The sequence below is a fragment of the Vulpes lagopus genome, chromosome 4, assembly GCF_018345385.1.
Source record: "Vulpes lagopus strain Blue_001 chromosome 4, ASM1834538v1, whole genome shotgun sequence".
NCBI classification, from domain to species: domain Eukaryota; kingdom Metazoa; phylum Chordata; class Mammalia; order Carnivora; family Canidae; genus Vulpes; species Vulpes lagopus.
In genome coordinates, this window is record NC_054827.1 from 90071708 (window position 1) to 90091107 (window position 19400).

Below are 19400 nucleotides of genomic sequence, written 5' to 3' on the forward strand. Positions count from 1 at the left end.
ATAATGTTTGTCCTTCTCCGATTGACTTATTTCACTCCGCATAATACCCTCCAGTTCCATCCACGTCGAAGCAAATGGTGGGTATTTGTCAAACAACCTGTTCTTAAACATGCTCTCCAGGTGATTCTGAAACAAGCTAATGCTGGAGAAAAAATGAACATTCCAAATGCTACATTGACTTGTGTTGATGGACTGATAACCCTGGCATACAGACATGCACACAATGCTCTCTAGTTCCTAATGCTTTCTCTACAGGGGCTCAGAAACTTACACAAAGCGTCAAGCTTATCCAAGTTAGATCACTTTCTGGCAACTGTCTATGGCAGACGCTGCCTAAAAATGACTCATTTTCCAAAAGTATGGAGGAGTTTTATGAAGACAGAATTTATGACTCAGTTTTCTATTGTTTAAGTGGACAACTCGTTCTGTCCATTACAAATTAGATTTTGCCTGCTTTCTCCGAAAGACAGAAACTGTGACTTAAAAAAAAAAAAAAAAAAAAGAAACTGTGACTTAAAGTGAAGAGAAGAGAAATTAGGAAATAGTAATGCCAGGATAGTATCTACTCTGTTGTAGCTTATAAGAAGCTGGTTTCAAAAATAAAATTGGTCCATCTGGTCACAGCCCTATCAAGGGGGGGAGGGGCATCCTGTAATTAAGGGCCTGGGGTTCAGCACTAAAGAAGATAAAAATCTAGAATGAATGAGATTCCTGGTATACCTGCTGCAGTAAAGGAAGATGAAATCAGATTTTTAAAAAATCTACATTTTTGTTATAAAAAAAGGTGAAAAATCCTAAGACATCAGAATCAGTGAATGCTTTTACTTTAAAGCCAGACTATGAGAGATGCCTGGGTGGCTCAGTCAGTTAAGTGTCCAACTCTTGGTTTCAGCTCAGGTCATGATCCCAGGGTCCTGGGATAGAGCCCCATGTCAGGTTCCACGCTCAGTGGGGAGCATAAAATAAAGAACTACAAAACACTGATGAAAGAACCCAAAGATGATCTAGACAAATGGAGAGACCAATAAAATGTTCATGAATTAGGAGATTTAATTAAGTTATCAATTCACAAACTGATCTACGGTTTTAACACAATTCCAATGAAAATCCCAGTAAAATTTTTTTTCAAGTAGAATCAAGGCAATAATAAATTTTATATAGAAAGGGATTTAAATAGCTAAAATAATTTTAGGGGGGAAAAAAAGTGAGGGAATTCATGCTACTGAGTTTTAGGACTTAATTGTAGTATTTGCAAAAGGATAGACACCTAGATTAAAGAACTGAATAGAGCGCACAAATAAAAGCACACAAGTATGACAACCTGAGTTTTGACAAAGTAAAAAAGTAATTCAACAGGAAAAAAGTAGTCTTTTCAACAAATAGTGCTGTTACAATTGGAAATCCATACTCAAAAAAAAAACAAAAGTCAACTTGTACTCTATATCTTACACAAAAATTAACTCAAAATGTATCACAGACCTAAATATAAAACACAAAACTATAAAACTATTAGGAAAAAAAACATGGAGAAAATCTTTGTGATCTTCATTTAGGCTAAGAGTTTTGAGACAGGACACTAAAGGCACAAACCATAAAAGAAAAAAATGATAAATTGGCTTCATCAAAATTAAAGACACTGGTTCAATTAAAGACCCTGTTAAAGAGAGTGAAAAGACAAGGTACAGACTGTAAAACAAAGCTAATATGTATGTTCAACAAAGGACTGGTATCAAAACATCAAAACATGTAAAGAAGTCCCGTAATTCCACACTAAGAAATCTACTTTTTAAAATGGGCCCCAAAAAATAAAATAAAATTAAAATAAAATAAAATAAAATAAAATAAAATAAAATAAAAAAAAAAAATGGGCTCAATATATGAGCCAAGAACTTTACCAAATAAGCATATGACAAAAACAGTCATTAGGAAAATATAAAGTTATTAACCACCCCAATATACTACAACACACCTATTAGAATGACTAAAAAAAAAAAAAAAAAGAAAGAAAGAAAGTCACAAAAATATGGACAGTATCTGAGGAAGATGCCATCATTGCTGACAGGAATGCAAAATGGCACAGCCCTCTTGGAAAATTATTCGGCAAGTTCTTATTAAGTAAACCATGCACTCTCCATATGACCCAGCAATCCCACTCCTAGATACGAATACCAGAGAAATAAAAACCTACCTTAACACAAAACTCTCTACATGAATTTTTATAGCAGCTCTCTTCATCATTACCAACAAGCCAAGATGCCCTTCAAACAAACTATAGTACCTCCCTACAATGGAGTACTACTCAGTACTCAGTACGACTACTTTTTACTACAGTCATAAAAAGGAATAAAATATTGTTACATACAATAACATAGACGAATCTCAAATGTGGTCGGTATGTTAAGTAAAAGAAGCTATTATCTGAAAGTTACTACTTTAGGATTACATTCATAGGACTTCCTGGAAAAAACAAAACTATAGATGAGTGGTTGCCAAGGGTTAGCAGTAGGGAGAAGGTATGATTACAAAGGAGCAGTGCATTTGAGATTTTGGGGGTGATACATCTGTTTCGTATCCTTATTGTGATTGTGGTTACACAAATATATACGATTGTTAAAACTTGTAGAACTTCACAGCAAAAAAGTAAAATTTAGTGAATGTTACTTTAAAATATAGGAAAAATGCATTTCTTGGCATAGTAAACTCACTGTCCTATGTCTTCTGGTGTGTGAGTAGATCATAGTTTTAAAATGCTAAGTTTCTGACAGTAATTTTTTGACCCACAAGTTTTAAACATGTGCAAACCAAAAACTTGAAACTCAATCAATTTAATTTACTAAAATTAACACTAGACCCAAATGTCATTTTTGATAAACTAAATTCAAACATAAAATTTTAAAGCTCTCTTAGAGAACTTTTATTATTCCTCTAAAAATTGAGAATCTAGTGAAAATATTCTAAGTGATTCTTTTCTGTGGTTCCACTGACTCCACCCATAGTTTTCAGAAGATAGTTGATAAACTCAAGGTGACTTTGGGCAGATAACCTTGGTCTAATTACCACTAAGTGGTAATTAGCACACAGAACCATCATAGGTGAATGTATGTCAAAGCTGAAATCCAAACTCTCCTTATTTATATCCTTTCTTCAACTTACGCAGCACTGCCATTTCAGTGAGTCCCTACTATAAACTAGATGCTGTAGGTAGGTTTTCACTTAAGCCTTACACTAGCTCATGTTCTAGTTTAGGAAACAATTCAGTGACCACACAATTTAGTAGGTGATAGATCTAACTTCTATTTGTTGCTACCCAATGCCCTAATTCCCAACTGCTCCAGTGAAATTAAAAAAAAAAAAAAAAAAAAAAGAAAGGAAAACCTCTGCTTGCAGTTTTCTTTCCCATATACCTAATATTTTAAATAATTCTAGAAATGTAATAGGTTGAAATGCAAAACCCAGTAGATACATTACTGCTACTTGCATATGCATGTTGCATCTTCCACTTATGAAGAATTGACTCCAATTGGAAGGAACAAAATGCGGGTTAACAGTGAGCAGGTTCAGGGGCACCTGGGTGGCTCAGTGGTTGGACATCTGCCTTCGGCTCAGGTCATGATCCCAGGATCCTGACCTGATCCACATTAGGCTCCCTGTGGGGGGCCTTCTCCCTCTGCCTATGTCTCTGCCTCTCTCTGTCTGTGTCTCTCATGAATAAATAAATAAAATCCTAAAAAAAAAAAAAGTGAGCAGGTTCAAAAGGAGTGTGTGCTCATCTCCCTGAAATTATGTCAAATGGATGAATCATATTTGTGTAGGCATCCAGTGATATATAAAGTCCAAAAATATTTTGGACTAAGGGCATATGAAATCCCTAATGTATTTCCTTTATCCTTTAAGTATTAACCTGCCTCAGGGAAAAAAAGTTATTTTATCTTCCTATATTAAATAGACGACTGAAATGATAACCGACCACCATGACTCGGCATCTGGCTGCCATCTCTTCATTAGCTGTCTTACCAACAGTTCCCTGTACATGCAGCTGCTTACGGATACAGCATTTACAGAGAAGGTGATCACTATCTTGCTTTCTATATATGTTTGTGTGTTTAAAGAAATATTTACAAATGGAATTATCTTCACCAATTTTTAAGAAACAATGTTTTGGGGCATCTGGGTGGCTCAGCAGTTGAGCATCTGCCTTTAGCTCGGGGTGTGATCCCAAGTCCGGGCTGGGGATCGAGTCCCGAATCAGCTCCCCACAGGGAGACTACTTCTTCCTCTGCCTGTGTCTCTGCCTCTCCTCTGGCTGTGTCTTTCATGAATAAGTAAATAAAATCTTTTTAAGAAAGAAAGAAAACTCACTTTTTTGATACAATGTTTTCTGGAACTGGAAATAAAATTTCAGGTAGACAGCAACTCTTCTTGGGAGAGCCACCAGACAACCAAAAGTGAACACCTACAGACCACTGGTAAAGGAAATTCCCTTGTAAATATTCTAAGACCTAATTCACAGATGTGCAATAGTCGCTTGACATCTTCTAAGGCTACCTTCTGCTCTATTTTAAAACACTGAAGATGCTTTGGACAACTTTCCATCCCATCCATCTTTTCCCTTTTCCCATCTTCAACACTTCTTCCATAATTTTCATTGGGCTTTTCTGACCAATTACTACTTCTATCATCTTGGAGAATTAAGAACTGTAATCCAATAAAGACTCGAAATTTGACAAGACCAATAATATTATGAGTTTTGTCATACTTTATCCTTTTTCTAAGCCAAATAAATACAAAAGTTAAAAAAAGGCATGTAGCACTTGAAACCTTAATAGTATGCTTATCTTTCCTCAAAACAGTAAAACAGATTAAAACAACCTAAATATTTTAGTACCAAACTGTGTCATTTGAGGGGCGGGGCATCAAATAGCATCATTGACTTAAAATTAAGTTTACAGTCAACTGAAACCTTAAACCCATTTCCTACATGTTATTAAACTGCATCTCCTTTTTAAAAGATTATCCTCTTTGTCCATGAGAACATTTATATCTTCAAATCCACTTCTGTTCTTTCTTGCTGATATCTCCCTTGACCTTTATTTTTAAAGAAACAAAAGAAAAAAAAAAAAGAGAGAGAGAGAGAGACTTTTTCTAAAAGTACAGTACATTCATATTTGGAGTTGTGCCATTTAACATCTGGACATCTCTCAAGCTGAAATTCATCTTGGTGAAATGTGCTTCACTTAAACAGTTTTGAAAGCAAATAAGAAACAAATTTGGTTCTATAGATGCATACTTCTTTATTCTGTACAGTCAATTATTTTTCTTCAAGCTGAACTCTTAAATGGTGGATGCAATAACTGAGCTACTAAGAACTTCTATCTCACCCCACCTTCTACTTAGGATAAAGAAAAAGACCTAGAAAAAAATATACAGGGGCAGCCCGGGTAGCTCAGTATTCGGCCCAGGGCATGATCCTGGAGACCCGGGATCAAGTCCCACATCAGGCTCCCTGAACAGAGCCTGCTTCTCCCTCTGCCTGTGTCTCTGCCCCCCCTTCCTCTCTCTCTCTCTCTCTCTGTGTTTCTCATGAACAAATAAATAAAATCTTTAAAAAAATATATATACAACTCCTTTTACTCCACTGAAAATCTTACGCTAGAATTAAGCCACAAAAAGTAAAAAATGAATTAAAGAATTGACAAAGAGTCACAAGAATTTTCTAAGAATATAAAGTTATCAAAGCAGTAATATCTTTTAAATATCACATTTTCTATCTTTTAATAGGAAATATAGCAAAAGCACCCATTTAGTAGGCAACAAGAATTTCCTTTGGAAAGGCACATGGATAGATGTTTGGTTCAAAACGTACTGGTTAAAACTGTTAATGCTAATCTAAGCTCTTTTTTAAAAGATTTATTTATTTATTTTAGGGAGAGAGAGCCCATGTGCATGGGGGAAGGGGCAGAAGGAGAGACCAGCAGACTCCCCAGTGAATGTCCATGGAGCCTGACACAGGGTTCAATCTTATGACCCTGGGATCATGACATGAGCTAAAATCAAGAGTTAGATGCTTAATCATTAGGTGCCCCACTAATCTAAACTCTTAATTCAAGACACACAGGGCAAAGTAGTGGCTACAAACCCCACATAAATGCAACAGTGATCAAATACCAATAAATTACAACATTCTAATGTTAGACATTGCAGTCACTGTTCTATGTGTCACACTGCCTGTCATATGGGCAATGGGTTTCTCTTTCATTTCACCTAACAGCAGAACTCTAAAGAGACTGGGAACATAGATACACTGAATTCAGCTAAATGCATCCTTTCAGACCCTCTGTATTCAAAGCACCACAGTGATTCCAGAACAATGGTGGAGGGAAAATACAGTCCTTACCACCAAATAACATAATCCAACTGGGTGGGGAGAGAAAGGCAGGTATGATACAATGTTAACATAATATCATGAAAGTAAATGTCAACAAGTTATGAACAGTGCACTGATAGAGATCACTTCCAATTTCAAGAAACAATCGCTTCTAGCAAGATTTCAAGGAGTACAGGCCACCTGATGCTGATAGGAAAATTTTGAGGTAGGAGGGGAAACAAAGGATTTTAGCTAAGGGAGGGGGACAATCAGGGCTACATCTCAGGAAGAGGTATCAGATGGCAGCATGCAGGACAAGCGGCGAGTGGCTAGATCAAATGTAAGCGGCCAGCAAACTGGCAGCCAGAAAGACAGAGCAAGTATATATGGAAAAAGCTAAGTCCACAGACCTAGCAAAAATCCAGCACTGGAAGGAAGGACAATGGAATCTTAAATGTAATTGATGTATTAGGATCCACGGTCAGTAATTTTAAAAATTAAGGAAATCCTGAAACTGGAGGGAAAGAGTTGCAGTTTTAAAAAAAAAAAAGATTTTATTTTTTGGAGCAGTTTTAGATTTAGAAAACATCAAGGGACAAGGACATATATGCTTGGCACCCCCACCACCCAGTTTCTCTTATTAGCATCTTGCAGTAGGATGATGCATTTGTTTCAATTGATAAATATTGAGACATTATTATTAACTAAAGTTCATAGTTTCCATTAGGGCTCACTCTTAAGGTCACACATTCTAATATATGGGTTTTGACGAAAGCATAATGACATATCCACTATTAATAGTACTATACCCAAAAGTTCCACTGCCCTAACAACCTTGTGTTTCAACCATTCATTCTTCCCTCCCTCCTCCTAAGCCTCTGCCAACCACTGATCTTTTTACTGTCTCCATAGTTTTGCCTTCTCTGGAATATCTTATAGTTGAATATATAGGGTTTTTTTTAGGCTTGGCCTTTTTAGATGCCAGCTGGCCCAAAGCTTCCGTTGACTATTTTACTAGGACAGATCAATACTTCTGTGGCTTGTCTGAAAGAAGGGAAGTTACTGAACTTCAGTATTACAAATTTATTTTATAAGGAATTCCTGGAATTCCCACATGAAACATACCCAAAAACCAATTTAATTGTTTTAACATGCTAAATTTTACCACAGTTCCAGACCATCATCCTTATTAAGAACGGTGCTTTGATGGCAGACAGACCTCTGTCAAGCCCAGAACTTTCCCTTAGTGTTTTGACCTTGAGCAAGCTAATCTCTGAAAACTCAGGGGTTTTTAAAAATGTATTTCAGGAACAATACCATGTCCCTCAAGGAATGCTATAAGGACTGAAATAATATCCCTAAGACTACCTAAAACACAGTGCCTGGTACAGAGGAAGCACTCAATAAATATTAATGATTAATTTTTTTTCATGGTCTGTAAATTTTCTACCAATGAAGGAAGATTAAAATTAGCCAAGGCTATGAGAATTCAAAGGGTAACATTTCATAAAACTCATATATGTAGTAAATAACTATAAGGCGTAAAACACTACAATAGTTAGAAGGAACATTTTTTAAATAAAAATTATGATTTAGAGACTCCTTGTGAGTCTAAATATCTGTGAATATCCACATTCTCAGTTCAAATTTAAAAATAAAATTTAAAAATATGATAAATATGATGTTATTGTCATCTAAAAAGGTCTCTGGTCTCATTGTAGTTCCAACTAGCTTTTTTCCTAATGCAACAGATAATATCACACCTTAAACTGTGGCTTCTTTACAGACTGACTCCAAGAAGCCCAAGTTATCTCTTAAAGGTCATCAATAAAGGAGGCAATTACAAGGCTCTGATTTCATGGAATACAAAGTTAGGTACTAAAGCTGAAAGATAAGCATGGAGGAGGGATCCAGAACACACAAGGCCCAGGGTTGCCTAGGGGTTTTAAAGTTTTCCCTCCCATGTTACAGAAGCCTTCTACAAAATGTGAGTTCCCCACTTTGAGTCTTACACTGCACCTGGATAGCCTAGTAACTCTCTTGGGATAATACGGAGAACCCTCTGCTTTAGTAGCATATTGTAACTTTTGGCTAATGGTCAAGTTCTACTAAAATTTGTCTTCAAATACTTTGTTTTTCTGACTCTGACAATGAAAGTAAGAATTTGAAGAATCCAGCTCCAAAGCAGATTATCTGAAATATATTATGTTCTTGCCCTATTGATAAAACAGGACCAGTCATCTCTATACTTTTTTTTTTTTTTTTTTAAGATTTTGTTTATTTATTCATAGAGACACAGAGAGAGAGAGGCAGAGACACAGGCAGAGGGAGAAGCAGGCTCCCTGCAGGGAGCTCAACGCAGACCCTATCCTGGGTCTCCAGGATCACACCCCAGGCTGCAGGCGGCGCCAAACCGCTGTGCCACTGGGGCTGCCCATCTCTACACATTCTTTTAAGGTAGATACACTATTGTAGTTACCAACACTACATTGAGAATTTTTATCAATGCTTTCACTTAACATTCAATCAAGAAACCTAAAAAAATACTTTAAATGTCTACAATGTAAAAAAGAAACTTCTAATACCACTTGTCATAATTTTAAAAATATGAAAAACTGTTAGCTCTTGGAAACTGTCTGGTAGGAATGAAGTTTACTATTCATTCAGTTTTTGTCTACCATGGGGAAAGCAATGTGGATATGGTTATAGTGCACTGTGGTATAAATTTGCCCTTCTCTGCCCTTGGCAAACCCAAGTCTAGACTTAAAGACAGTCCAATAAGGACAAGTAATTTTAATACAAGGTGACAAATACTATAATAGATGTGGTTTATAAGATACAATTGTGTCTTGCTTTTTTCAACATTATAATCAAACACTTTCTGGTGTTATTATACAGTATTTCTAACCATTGTTTGTAAAGTCTACCTAATGCTCCAGTGACTTGCTAGATTAAATATGATGAGCAGGGGTATCTGGATGGCTCAGTCAGTTAAGCACCAGACTCCTGGTTTTAGCCCAGGTCTTGATCTCATGGGTCATGAGATGTAGCACCACACTGGGCTCTGTGCTCAGCTAGGAGTCTGGTTGAAGATTCTCTCCTTCTGCCCCTCCCAATATATGTGCTATTTTTCTCTAAAATAATAAATCTAAAAAAATATGATAAACTCCTGACTCTGGGAAACAAAGGGCTGCAGAAGGGGAGGGTGGGTGCAGGGATGGGGTAAGCAGGTGATGGATACTGAGGAGGGCACGTGATCTGATGAGCACTGAGCACTGGCTGTTATGCTATATGTTGGCAAATTAATTTTTTTAAAGCTTTTATTTATTTATTCATGAGACACACACAGAGAGAGGCAAAGACATAGGCAGAGGGAGCAGCAAGCTCCCTTGTGGGGAGCCTGATGCGAGACTCACCCCAGGACCCCAGGATCACAACATGAGCCAAAGGCAGATGCTCAACCACTGAGCCACCCAGGTGTCCCGCAAATTGAATTTAAATTAAAAAATATGATAAATATTATGTCATTGCTAATTCTTCAATAAAATCAGTAATGCTAGGACAGCCACATGGCATTTACTGTATCTGAGATTGCTTTCTTAGGCAGAATTTAAAGAGAAACATTAGTTTTATATATATGTATATATGTTACAATACAGACATACACACATCATCAAACTGTTTATCAAAGTGTTCCCTGCAAGTGCAAAGGGATCAGGCTACCTGAGATAGAGGGTACAGATGAGAGCTTTATGCATGCAGTGTGGTTTTACTTTGGTTTATTAACAGGTGAAAAAGAAACCATCTAAGTGGTTTTATGTCATTTTGTAGAACTGAGCATGTTGCAAGTTTAGTTATTTTATTGTTCTGTGAACTGTTCTTTGGCCGCAGACTTTTTTAAACGTTTTGTTTTTTCTTATGAATTTGTATGCATCTCACTTGACCTTTATTCAGTTCCAGGATTCCATCTTTAGCTTTTGGAGGGCCTCTGAAAACCACCCTTGTACCACTGTATCGTGATGGCTTCCGTTTCTTCAATTCCCGCTCTACTTCTATCTCAGTACAAACTGGTGCTAAGCGGAGCCCTGCCCTCATGATCTTTGCCATTCTTTCTCCATCCCTTTAGTCCAGTTCACTTTGGACCTTTCACTGATTGCTCAAAGAAAGACACACCCAAGTTTTATTTTGATAATATCTTACATGTACAATGTAACCTGATTTTTCTTTCATTTTCCTCCTTACCCCTCTTCACCTAAGGAGTTCCTTCCCCATAAGCAGTAGGACCCTTCCTCTTAAAAGGAAGAATCTACTCCTTCCCCCAGTCCCTTTTATAGGTAAACCTCATCCCCAGGGTATGAGGATGCAGTGAAAAGGGGCGGTACTCATGCTGCATCAGGCCTTCTCCAACAATGGACTCTGAACTCTCTCAATTATATATTCCTACTACTGAAAGTATGCTGAGCACATGTACATTTATTTGCAAATTATATATATGTACTACAGCTTAGCAGAATGGTGAAGAGCAGAGCTGTGGCACCAAATTCCCTGGGTTTGACAATCTAGAGCTTCACAGCTTCATTACTAAGTTACTAAGTCTCTGCCTGATTACATACCTGTGAAATATGGATAAAAACAGCACTTCCTAAGGTTTTTATGAGGATTAAATATTATATGTAGAGAGCTCACAACTGTGGCTCACAAAGAGGAATGTAAATGCTTGCTATTGCTGCTCTATACTAACGTCTCCATTTTAAAGAAGAGTTTTAGAGCAGTATTTAGTTTTAGATTCACGGCAAAATTGAGAAGATACAGAGATCCCCCATATACCCACTGCCCCTACACATGTACAGCCTCTCCCATTCTCAACATTTCCCTACCAGAGCTGTACATTTGTTATCATCAATGACCCTATGTCGACATATGATTATCACCTGAAGTCTGTACTTTATCCTAGGGTTCACTCGTGGTGTTGTACATTCTATGTGTTTGGACAAACGTATAGCAACATGTATCCACCAGTAGAGTATCATATATAGTATTTTCACTCTCCTAAAAATCCTCTGTTCTATCTATTCATCTCTCCTTCCCTGTCCTAACCCTTGGCAACCAGTGAGCTTTTACTTTTATTGTTAAAAAGACCATCTTTGTTCTAGTGTATTGCTTTGCTCTTTTGTCAGAGATAAGTTAACTACACTTAGGTGGGTCTATTTCTGGGATCTCGATTCCTTTCCATTGATCTACTGTCTACACTTTCACCACAACCAAGCTGTCTTGATCACTAGAGCTCTATAGTAAGTTTGAAGTCAGGCTTTGTCAGTCCTCCAATTATTCTCCTTCAATATTATGTTGGCTATCCTGGGTCTTTTGCTTTTCTGTGTAAACTTTAGCATTAGATTGTCAACACACAAGAAACCTTCTATGATTTTGCCTAGAATTGTACTGAATCTATAGATTAAGTTGGGAAGAGTTGACATCTTGGCAAGATGAAGTCTTCCTTTTTTAAAAAAATTATTATTATTTTTTTAATGAGAGACACACAGAGAGAGTCAGAGACCCAGGCAGAGGGAGAAACAGGCTCCCTGGGGGGAGCCCGGGATTACAACCTGAGTCAAAGGCAGACGCTCAACCACTAAGCCACCCAGGTGCCCCAAGATTAAGTCTTCCTAGCCATGAACAGGAAATATCTCTGGTCCTTTTGTTCTTCTTTGAATTTGCTCATCAGAGTTCTGCACTTTTCCTCATACAGTTCTCATATATTCTTAGGTCTATACTTAAGTATTTCATGTGTGGGGATGCTCATGTCAATGGTGTTGTGTTTTTTTTTTTTTTTTTTTATGATAGTCACAGAGAGAGAGAGAGAGAGAGAGAGAGAGACATAGGCAGAGGGAGAAGCAGGCTCCATGCACCGGGAGCCCGACGTGGGATTCGATCCTGGGTCTCCAAGATCGCGCCCTGGGCCAAAGGCAGGCGCCAAACCGCTGCGCCACCCAGGGATCCCTGGTGTTGTGTTTTTAATTTCAAATTCCACTTGGTTCATTCATAGTATACAGAAAAGTGATTAACTTTTGTGTATTAACTTTGTATACTTCTTTCTTGCCATAATTATATATTAGCTCCAAACTATTATCTACATTTTTGTCTAAAACAGAAAATTTTAAGAGGCAGGCAATAAATAAAAAATAGATGTCCTAACATATTTTTCTCCCCTCTTTCCACTCTGAAGATCACTGTTTTTGTCTATTGTACAGAGTTTGGCTAGCTTAACTCTTGGGTCAAATCTAAATGGGGTAGATAGATGTGTGCTTGATGGTCAATATATTTTCCATTAACTTCAAGTCTGAGATAAATACACACCACTGCTTTTGGAGGAAAGATAGTAATATTCATGAATTTCCCACTAAATGCTAGAAGCTTTCACATGTTGAGAACAAGACACTTACTGGCAGTGAACTAACTGTACTTAAATAAAAGGGATGTGGGTGGAAGAGAGTGAGAAATTCATAATTAAAATAAATTAGTCCTTCCTCCTGTCCAAGTATGAGGTCCATTAGGTTACCTTCTATACAGTGTTTGAGCCAAGAATATAGAGTGGCCTCAGAGGTGTTCAGACTAAAACTTATACCACTTTGGTGGATTGTATGTATCTCCTGATTTTACACTAGTCACCTGCCCATTCCTGCCTGGTTGCTGGTAGTACAGACAGATTATAAAACACTGAATGTGTCTATTCCTAGTACAGTGGCTGGTACACAAAGTGCTCAATGTCTAAATAATATAGCTTTGAGTGGCTCAGGTTATGATCCTGGGATCAAGTCTTGCATTGGGCTCCTCACAGGGAGCCTGCTTCTCCCTCTGCCTGTGACTGCCTCTCTCTGTGTGTCTCTCATGAAAAAATAAATAAAATCTTAAAAAAAAAATAAGGCGGCTTTGCACATTTGTTTGGTGAAGACCTTTTTACATAACTAATGATAGTTCCTGTTAAAAGTGTGGTGGTTGCTGAGGAGAGGGGCACTTGTGGGGAAATGTTTACAAGCAACAAGAATAAAGGTAGATCCCAGCACAGCGCTTGGAACATAATGGGTGGTCAACAGGTATTTCTTCAGTGGATAAACGGGGTCTCAAAAGATAAGAACTAAAACGGTAGTAGAGAGGAAAGAAGCTGACAGTGGTCTGATTGACATCTACAAGCCTGGAGAGCAGGAAGAGATCAGTGGGGCTCTAAAGGACAGATTATCTCAGGAAGCAGTGGAAGGCTGACTTGGAATGTCACTTAGAGGTTTGGCAGCAAAATCTGCTGATCCAATTCTACAGTTCCTCACTGTAAGCTTGAGGAGTTCCTCAAGCTTATAATGCATAAGATTTTTTTTTTTTTTTTAAAGAAACTGTCCTAAGGAAATCAGTACCTGTAAAATGCAAGTCTCTTTGAACTCTCCCTCAATTTCCCTTATGAGAAGAACCCTTGCTCCTTTCTCCTTTTATCATCACTAACTTATTAACTGAATCTAACAGCAGCAACTGTTTCTTCCTTGGGAGAGAAGGTGTTTGGAGCAGAAGAGCCTAGGCTTGGGTGACTCCCTGACCCTGGGGGTGACTCCCTGCTGTGCTTTGTTGTTTCCAGAGTGGCCTTGGCCAGCCCTTTACGCAATCTAAACATGATTTTGAGGCTCGAATGGGATGATGTATGTAAACTGTTAGACACTGAGCCTAGCTCGTGTACTCACTCACTATTTGCCGAGTGCTTACCTAGCGCCAGGTCCTGCTCTAGGGATCAATAATATGCTGAGAGCAAGGGCACAGTCCTTATTCTTATGGGACTAAACTTCTTCTGAGAGAGCCACACAGGTCCTAAGAGCTTATACCATGAAGAATGGCCTAAGCATCAAGGGAAGGTTCCTCTAAGGACACAGCCCTTAAGTCGATATCAGTAGGATGATACGTGCAGTAGCCAGGAAGAGGGCACTTGTGTGAGGGCTCTAAGGTGAGAAGGATCCACCTGAGGGAGAGAGGAGAACAAGTATGACTAGAAGGGGTGGTGCTGGACATGAGTGAGGGAGTAAAGGACCCAATCCCTAGATACGGCCATATGAAGAACAGAGATTCAAGAGTCAGGACTGATCAAACGTGGGCCCTACTGAGCCCAGAGGGTGAAGGAGAGATGGTGATGTGGGCTCCTGGGCTGTGGAGTTTAGTGGATGATGGTGTTTTCATGGGAGGAGGACATGAAGAAAAGCACATGTTGCTGGGGGAAAATTATAGTGGGGGTTATTAGAAAGTCATGAATTTGGATTTGAACACTTGTTTGAAATAGCACTCAGAAGTGGAGAACGTGGAGTCTGCAATGACAGATCTGGGGCTCAGAGAACTGGCCTGGCCTAGAGACACACACTTATGAGACATCTCCCAAAGAGGAAATCTCACCTTCATCCACCTATGTTACAAAGAAGAGAGAAAGTATAGTGTAAGGAGAGAAGGGAGCCTAGGACTGAGTCTTGATGACCTTTAACATTTAAATGTTGACTAGACACACATGGGGGTCGGATGGACAGAGTGGCAGTGAAACAGTAGCAGTAAAAAATTAGGTCACCCGAGCAGTGGAGAAACAGAGTAATTGGCTCTCTTGCCCCTTACTCACTGTGAGGGTACTGACCCTAAGATCTTGTCTGCTCCCCCAGCACCAGGATAAGAGTTGTCAGAAGTCCATAGCAAGTGGCTGATGAAATGCAAGGGTGGGAAGGATGGGTGGGAGGAACACACTCGCAGGTCTTATACCTGAACATATCCTGACACTCCTCTGTCAGCACAGGATGCTTTAAAAGTCAAGGGCACTGCCAAAGTCGCTGCCAGGTCTGATGGTTCAGGGATTCAGCAGCTTTAGTGGGGCATTTGAAAAGAACCTACCAACAGATCAAGTCTTGTGAGAGGCAAGATTCTTGGCAGACATCTCCAAATAGCACCAACCAACAAGAGAATACCTGATCCCCCCACCCCATCAAAAATTACCAGTCTAGTTCAAAAGAAAAGCAACCTGTGTGACTTGCTTACTATGACTCAACACCAATATAGGAAAGCATGGCATCAAAAGTCATTCTGAGAAAAAAGTTATTCTGTACAATAAAATTAAAAATTCAAGAAGAAAATATTTTTTTTTCTAAAAGAGAGAAAGTGAGGGCAGCCCAGGTAGCTCAGCGGTTTAGCGCTGCCTTCAGCCTGGGGTGTGATCCTGGAGACCCAGGATTGAGTCCCACGTCGGGCTCTCTGCATGGAGCCTGCTTCTCCCTCTTCTCCCTCTGCCTGGTTCTCTTCCTGTCTTTCTCTGTGTGTCTCTTATGAGTAAATAAATACGATCTTTAAAAAAGATAATAAAGAGAGAAAGTATGCAAGAGGGATGGGGGTGGGAGGCAAAGGAAGAGGGAGAGAGAATCTTAAGCAGGTTCCCTGCCTAGTGTGGAGCCCAACATGGAACTTGATCTCACCACCTTGAGATCAAGAACCTGAATTGAAATCAAGAGTCAGACACTTAACTGCCTGAGCCACCCAGGTGTCCCAAGAAAATAAAGTATTTTCTAGAATAAAAAATTAAAGAGTCAATCTGAACTTCATTAGGTTTGTTATATTTAGGGGTAACCTCTCCTAAGAGAATGTTCTGAAATTCTCCAACTTTTTAGAATTATCTCACATTTTGGACATTAGGTCAAGACACATTACACTTTTTAAAAAAAGATTTTATTTGAGAGAGTATGAGAATGAGAGAGTGAGAGTGAGAGCGAGAGAGAGCAAGAGAGAGAGAGAGAGAGACCATGAGCAGGGGACAGGGGCAGAAGGAGAGGGAGAAATAGACTCACCGCTGAGCAAGGACCCCGATGTGGGACTCCATCCCAGGACCCTGACCCATGCCAAAGGCAGATGCCTGACCAACTGAGCCACCCAGGCGCCCTCACGTTAAACTTTATGTTGGTGCTCGCTTCGGCAGCACACATACTAAAATTGGAACGATACAGAGAAGATTAGCATGGCCCCTGCGCAAGGATGACACGCAGTCATTATTCCCTCTAGGTTTTGAAAGACCTATTTTAATTCAAGCATGAACTCAAACTGATTAGTGTAAAAACTTGAACACACCAATGTTCATTTAATGGTGACCAGCTTCTCCCTCCACTCCTTTTATTGTCCTCAGCAGTAGTGGTGGCTGTTGGCATTTAATGGGTATTTGAGGAAAATCCTAGTGCTGTTCTGCTGCTCACTCGTCCTAGGCAGTGGATTTCCATACCTCAGGTTACTCTAGTGAGGCTGAAGGGGAGGCTTGTATAGATGATCCCTGGTGAGTGGAACCACCGCGGCCTCCAGGAATTTAACAACAGCTACAGCAGAACCGGACACAGCTACATGCTGTTTCTAGGACGCTTGCTGTTCTACCTCAACAAACACAGCCTCTTACGTTCTATTTCTTTTTTTAAATTTTCCTTTTAAAGATTGCATTTATGTATTTGAGAGAGAGAGAGAAAGAGAGAGAGCGAGCATGCACAAGCTGAGGGAGGGGCAGAGGGACAATCAGACTCTCCGCTGAGCAGGGGAGCCTGACCCCAGGACGTCGGGGTCCTGATCCTAGTGGAAGGCAGACACTCAACCGACTGAGCCAGGCAGGCGCCCTCACACCCTTTTTCTGGACACATCTTCAGGGTCACAGAGTATATATACCAAGATGCCATAGTGACTACACCTACAGAATATAATGAGCAACTGTAACTGTGCCAAATTGAGTCTCCGCCCTTCCACACATAGCACTGTGACTTTCGAGTCACATTGAGCTCGACATTGTCGCTGTGCAGCAACCATAGCAACCATTTCAGTCTTTTAGACTAACAGGTCAGTGTCTCCATGGGCAAAAGCAAGGGGTCGTGCTCTTCCCTTAGGTCGCACTGTAATTAAAGATGCACAGATGTAGAAAACACTGCAGGAGGGCTGCTTAGAACACAAAAGCCCAGACTTTACCACAATGTGGGGGTGGAGTGGGAGTGGCGGGGGGGGGGGGGGGGGGGGACCAGACAAGCCAATACAAAGGGCCCTCCAAATAAAAGCAGAACTTTTACATGTGATACCATTCCGATTATCAAGAAAGCATTTTTTTCCCACATTTCTTGTTGAAGTTTGCCTCCATTTGGATTTCTCTGGCACAAGTGCCATCTAAAAACTAGAGCCTCATTAGGTGTGTTATTCTTGCTTAGAATTAGGCAGAAATACTACATTTAATGGCCAATTCCCTCAATGTGCATTGCACTTCCAATATGTAGTCCATAAGGCAGCCTGGTAGGGGCAGAAATGACAAGGAATTTAGCATCAGACAGCCTTGGACTCCAATCCCAGATCTGTTGTTTATCGTACCACCTTGGCAACTTACTGAAACATTCTGAAACTCTGTTTTCCCATTAGTTAAATGAGGAACTACTGCAGCTCATAGAGTATGATGAAATTAAATAAAAATTTAGACAGTGCCCGGGATACATTAGATTACCAGCAGCAATTATCATTAGGATGAGGTCAGTCCATGATCTACCATTACTTTAAGCCCCAAAGATAAGAAATCAACCTAAAATGATGACATTATAGGCAAATGCATATGACAAAGTAGGAAGAACATAATATGAACATGAATGCAAATTACTTGATTTTTAAAAATGAAATAAATGAGGATTCAGGTGCACAGGTATACGACAGGAACTGGCAATGTTTTTTAGCTCTTCGATGGGGTGATGGGCACCCCCACGTTTAGTGTTCCTTAAGGGGTGCTTAAGGTATGTTGTATGTACTTTTGTTGGCATGACGTGTTTCACACACAAAGATATCTAAAGTTAAAAAAGAAGAACACAGGGAGTAAAGACAACAAGATGTCTTATTATTTCTAAAAGGTAAGGTTGAGGGCAGCCCGGGTGGCTCAGCGGTTTAGTGCCACTTGCAGCCCAGGGCGTGATCCTGGAGAGCTGGGATCGAGTCCCACATCAGGCTTCCTGCATGGAGCCTGCTTCTCACTCTGCCTGTGTCTCTGCCTTTCTCTCTCTCTCTGAATAAATATATAAATAAATCTTAAAAAAAAAAAGTTTCTCCTTGCATACTTATAAAAAAAATAAAAGGTAAGGTTGCAAATAACTTTTACGCATTTCTGTATTTTCCAAGCTTCTATATTAAGAAAAAAGAATTTGTTATAATAATGCTACACTGCCGAGCCCTTGGCTAGAGGCCCACTCTGGCTGTGGCAAGAAGATACTCCCTTTCTCTGACCACTACCTCCACCGTGAACAAAGGCATCAGCAATTCACCTTTATTCAGGAAATGTTCACATTCAGAAAGTGAAACAAGTGCTTCTAGGTTAAAAAAAAAAAAAGTAAATTAACATTTGAGTTTTTACTAAGAGCTTATCTTCTCAGTAACTGTTCTATGAGGCAGCTTTTCTTTTCTTTTTTTTTTTTTGAGGCAGCCTTTTCTTATTCTCATTTTACAGGTAACTTGGAAAGTTTAAACACCTTGTCTAAGACCTAAGTTAGGTTACAAAGCAAATTAGCTTTTATGATAATACTGTCTTACCTGGAAATTGTAGCCTTTCATGAAATGCAGGTGGGCACATGTGTATGTAGATGCCACACTTTAAAAAAAAAAAACTGCACAGAAAACTCACTATGGTATTCAAACATTAAAGAGCTCAGAGAACTCCATTTTCTATACCAGGTCTCACATCTCATGCAGGAAAGCAGAGGGATCTCTCATCTTAGAGGAGTTGCTTTATTTTTGAATGGGTACAAGAAGATCCAGATACAGGGCAATAATGCTTTTCATGTGGTTTAAAAAGACACCTTCTCAGAAGTTAAGGAGTATAGCTTTCTGTGATTCAGAGACAGAGGACAGGATTGAGGGCCCAGATGCTTGAGTTTCAGAAGTAACCTTCCTTGGCATACCCACGAAAGACAGACTTCATCACAGCAGGATATTCGCTGTTAGTACATGAGATAGATTTTGAGAATGGGTAAGAAGACACGGCTTCTTGTGT

At 39.4% G+C, this 19400-nt stretch overlaps 1 protein-coding gene and 1 non-coding gene across 2 annotated transcripts in view; one reads left to right on the top strand and one right to left on the bottom strand.

The window, feature by feature from the left end:
• IQGAP2 (IQ motif containing GTPase activating protein 2) overlaps positions 1 to 19400 on the bottom strand; it is a 302560-nt gene that overhangs the window by 197343 nt on the left and 85817 nt on the right. The window lies entirely within an intron of this gene.
• Positions 16319 to 16423, top strand: LOC121490337. The gene has a single exon (XR_005987642.1). It is a non-coding gene; the product is annotated as a U6 spliceosomal RNA (small nuclear RNA).